The following is a 5,328-nucleotide window of genomic DNA, read 5'->3' on the forward strand; positions in this document are numbered from 1 at the left end:
TGATGGCATTTATAATAAGCCATGCATTCCTAGCCTTCACTTTCTGAACTTCATTTTATTTTATCTTACCTTTTCATGAAAATGTCCAACTTTATGCATTTTGTAAAATTACATGTCTAAGTGAGAACTCCAGGTGTATAAGGAAGTAGGTGATTCAGAACATATAAAATAAAGAAACAAATCAAATGGATGATTATCTCCTGGCTTTTCAATATTTTATTGAAACCATGCACTAAACCCAACCCCCTATCCTTTTAGACACACCCTTCCAAAATGTTGATTTTTTTACCCAGAGTGATACTACAGGATAGAGTAGAAATGCCTTCTAAGATTCTCAAAGCTTTAAATCTTTATGGACGCTGTTGGTAGTTTGGACCCATTGAACTTTCCATTAATCATGAGCTTTTTAACCCCCAAACCACAAGGGAGTCTCTTCCCAAGAATCTTGTTGTTGTCACTAGGTGCTAACCAATGGGTTCTGGTCCATAGTGATCCAATGTACAACAGAAGGACACTCTATCCTGTCCTGCACAGTCCTAACAAGTGTTCCTATGCGTGAGATAACTGCTGCAGCCACCATGTCAATCGCTCTCCTTTAGGGCCTTCCGATTTTTTCGGACACTCTTCTTTATCGATTGTGAGATGACCTTTCCCAGGGACTGGTCACTCCTGACAATATGTCCAAAGTATGTAAGAAGGAATCTTGTCGCCCTTGCCTCTAAGATACACTCTAGCCGTACTTATTACAAGATAGATGTGTTTTACCTTTTGAGAATCCTTGGTAATTTCAATATTCTTCACCAGAAACATAATTCAAATGCATCGATTCTTCTTTGTCTTCTTCATTCCGTGGTCGTCTTTCATGTGCATAAGAGGCCATGGAAAACACTGTGGCTTGGGTCAGGTGCACCTTCGTTTTCAAAATCACATCCTTGCTTTTCCAAGCTCTAAAGAAGTCTTGTGGAGCATATTTACCCAATGGAACACATCTTTTGATGTCTTAACTGCTGCTTCCATGAGTGTTAATTATGGATCCAAGAAAGATAAAATCCTTAACAGCTTCCATCTTCTCTCCACTTATCGTGATGTTACCTATTGGTCCAGTTGTGAGGATTTTGGTCTTCTTGACATTGAGTTGTAATCCATACTGACGGCTGGAATCCTTCACCCCCGTCAGCAAGTGCTTCAAGCCCTCCTTGCTTTCAGTCAGCAACGTTATATCATCTGCATATTTCAGGTGGTTAAGGAGCCACCCTCCAATCCTGATACCACATTCTTCTTCATATAAGACAGTTTCTCTTATTATTTTCTCAGCATAGATATTGAATAGGTATGGTGATAGGATACAACCCATCCAGATACAGGACACACCTTTTCTGACTTTAAGCCATGCAGCATCCCCTTGTTCTAATTGCACAACTGCCTCTTGATCCATGTACAAGTTCTTGCTGAGCAAAATAAAGTGTTCCAGAATTCCCATTGAATAGGCTTGGCATAGTCCATAAAACACAAGTAAAGGTCTCTCTAGTATTCTCTGGTTTCAGCCAAGATCAGCAATGATATCCCTTGTTCCACATCCTCTTCTACATCCTGCCCGAGCTTCTGCATGCTCCCTATCAAAGTACTGCTGCAACTGTTTTGGGGTGATTTTCATCAAAATTTCACTTGCATGGGGTATCAGTAATAGATATTGTTCTATAATTGGAGCATCTGTGGGGTCACCTTTCCTTGGAATGGCTACAAATATGGATCTCTTCCAGCCAGTTGGCCAAGTCGCTGTCTTCCAAATTTCCTGGTATAAATGTAAGTGCTCCCAATGCTTCATTAGCTTGTTGAAAATTTTCCATGGGTAATCCATCAATTGCTGGAGCCTTGTTTACAGCTATTTCTTTAAGTGCAGCTTGAACTCCTTCCTTCATTACTTTTGCTTCTCCAGAATGCATAACCTAAAAGGTTGGTGCTCAACAATACTATACATAAAACAGGCTTTTAAAATTCAACTAGCATATCCACTACTGCACTCTTAGATGTGGTTGAGTCAAGCTAATTCTAACATGTATTTTAATTATTTTATTTTAATTATGTCTAAAGGGATGAAAATATAAAAATATCTTGGTTTTTTCCTGTTTATTATTATTATTTTGTTCATCTTTGTGTTACCTCCAGTTCCTACATTTTCTTCTCCCCTGTTTGAACATACCAGCTACCAGTGACCACGAAGCTAATTTCATGTCAACTTCATGTCTGTTAGGGTATTCTTTAGGGGTTTCAAAAATTGATTTGGTTTGTGAACTCTAACCACCAACTTTTCTGAAAGCAACTAGATGCACTGTTTTCAGATCCCCCATGTATTTTATCTTGAACATGGCAATGGTAACTGATCTAATTAAAAAAAATTTTACTTGTGGTTTACACAGGGATTACTTTGAATGTTTCAGACTATATTATTATGAAATAATAATAAGCTTCTAGCATCATAAAACATATAAAGATATCAGGATCTCCCTTTTTAAACATTATTTGTCTTAACAGCATGTATTCTGTAACGATTGTTGTTTTCTATTGAGGTGTGTTACTGAAACACATCCTTCATTACTTCCAGTTATTCACGGTTATCATGTAAGTTACCAAAGAGAAGTAATGTTAGAATGGAATACCATGCTCATCAATAAAGTGATGTGAAACTTTTGTGACTATCATGATCCTAATAACAGCATTTATTCAAAAATCAAATATATACCCAAATAGTTTTTCATTTATTTCTAAAATTAGTGTGTTAGTCTGGGTAGACTAGAAAAACAAATTCATGAGCACTCATATGTGTATAAGAAAGAGCTTTATATACAAGAGCAGTTAATATTGAGAAAACATCCAGCCCAGTCCAGATCAAGTCCATAAGTACAATATTAGCCCATGTGTCTGATACCAAACTATAAAGTCATCTCTAAACTCACAAAACACATGCAATGATGCTGAATTCAGGAAAATCACAGGCCAGTGGGTGGGAAGTCTTATGGATCCAGTAGCATTGTAAGCATCTCAGCACTGGCAGGGGTCTCCATGTGGCTTCTCTGGCTCCAGAGGTCTGGCTCCATCAGCCTCTCTCCATGTGTCTTTTCCACAGGGCTGGCTCACAGGGAGTGAGCCAAGAGAGAGAGAGACAGACACAGAGACAGACACAGAGAGAGATTGTCTCCCACCTCCAAGGAGGAAATACAGGAGTTCTCAGAATCCTCAGGAGACATCCATGCCCTCACAGAGGCCTTATTAGCTATATTCTGATTGACAGGCTAGACTCCACCCCTACATGCTTATTCCTCAAATTGGTACCAGATTATGCAACTACCACAATTAGTAACAGAATTTCTAAGATTAAAATTTCTTGATAATTATGGATACATACCTTACAAGGTCTTAGAAGTAATCATACTGTGAGGTTAAGGGGAGAGGGGTTTCCCACAATTCATCACAGGTCCGGTAGGTGCAATTGTACAGCAATAATAAGTAAGGATTATAGTAAAGTCATAGAGAGCATGAGATTTAGAGGAACAATTGGAATAAATGGAGTCAGACACAATTCATGGTAGCATTGTTCACCTCAGCCCTGCTTGATGATCCTCATGGGGGGAACCTGGCCACGAGAGCAGGAGCAGCCTCAGGGGCCGAGAACCGAGCAGCCTCCAGACCCCCGAGAGCCGGAGAGAGCTCCCGGGCCTCTACTTTATTGCTAACCAACCATTAAATCATTTTAGGGGGACATCATTACAGAATCACCCGTCCCAGGAAGAGGCAGTATAATAGGCATATACATTGTAGGAAGGGGATCTATGATAGGCATAAGTGTAACAGGAAGGGGATGAGTTAGGGATGTGCCCTTAGCAATGGGAAGGTCTAGGGTTATACATGTGACAAGATGGCCAGACCCTAGATTCACGATGGCAGCTAACCTTGGTCATCCTTGGGTGGGTATGACCTCTCAGGTGTCTCCTACAAGGAAACAGACAACTACTATCCTTATCAGAAAGGAGTGGGCTCAACTTGTTGTGGAATAAACAGTGGTATCTGCTTGGTCTAGATAGCTCTTAGGGAGAATGACCCCTAATCTACTCCTGAGGACCTCCAGGTGTATAGTTATTCTCAAGCAGCTAAGTCTGGCATATATTTGGGGGAGACAGCTTAAGAGAAATCCTTCTGTTTCCCACATCATACAAATTTGGATTAATATGCATTTGAACCCCAGTGCTAACAGATGCATCCTCTAAAACAATGGAAGTTGTCCTTGAAAAATTAGTGGGATCAGTGATTTCACTGATTTAAAATATATATTTATTTGTGGTTTACACAGGGATGATTTTAGGTGTATCAGACTATATTATTATGGAACTTATTTAGCTTCTATAGTCACAAAACATATAAAGATAATAGGATCTCCCCTTTTTAGCTTTATTGGTCTTAGCAGCATCTATTCTTTAATGATTAAAGTTTTCTCTTGAGGTATGTTCATGAAACACCAGTGTAAAGCACAAATAAATATTTTTTTTAAGAAAATCAATTAGTGAAATCACCATGCTTACTCAAAAATCAGAGAATCTGGTTTCCATGAAGAATAATGTATTAGGATTGGAGGAAGGCTTATTTACAACCTGTGATGTGCTGATAACACTACTTTGCTTCCGAAAAATGAAAATTTGAAGAACTTGCTGATAAAGTTCAAGGATGGTGACTTTCAGTGTAACTCACTGTAAAGTAAACCCAAATTCTCACAACTGGACCGAAAGGCAACATAATGATAAATAGAGAAAATATTTAAGTTGTCAAGGATTTCTGTCTTTGGAGGGCAGGGTGGTGGGGATTCCACAGTCAATGGTCACGGAAGCATCAGTAAAGAGATCAAATAATGCATTGCACTTGGTAAATCTACTGCACCAGACCTCTTTAGCATATTGGAAACAAGGATGTTACTTGAAGAACTAAAGTGGGTGTGGCCTAAGGGAGCCAAACAATCATGGGTGTGTTTCCGTCCGTGGTTCTGATGAAGAATATTGAAAGTATTAAGGACTGTACAAAGAACCAAAAAAAATCTGTCTTGGTTTATTGTGGACATCTTATCAGGAAAGACGAGTCCCTGGGAAAGCACATCATGCTTGGTAAAGGGGATGGGCAGTCACAAAGGTGAAAATCCTACACAAGTTGCCTAAACTGAGTGGCTGCACTGAGGGGCTTGGCCATGACAAGAATGGTGAGGAGGATGGCCCGGGACAGGCAGTGTTCTGTTCTGTTGTACACAGGGTCACCGTGCATTGAAACCAGCTCAATAGCACCTAACAA

This window comes from Echinops telfairi, unplaced genomic scaffold (assembly GCF_000313985.2).
Source record: "Echinops telfairi isolate 266 unplaced genomic scaffold, ASM31398v2 ScPeMD7_3533;HRSCAF=4204_0, whole genome shotgun sequence".
Taxonomy (NCBI): domain Eukaryota; kingdom Metazoa; phylum Chordata; class Mammalia; order Afrosoricida; family Tenrecidae; genus Echinops; species Echinops telfairi.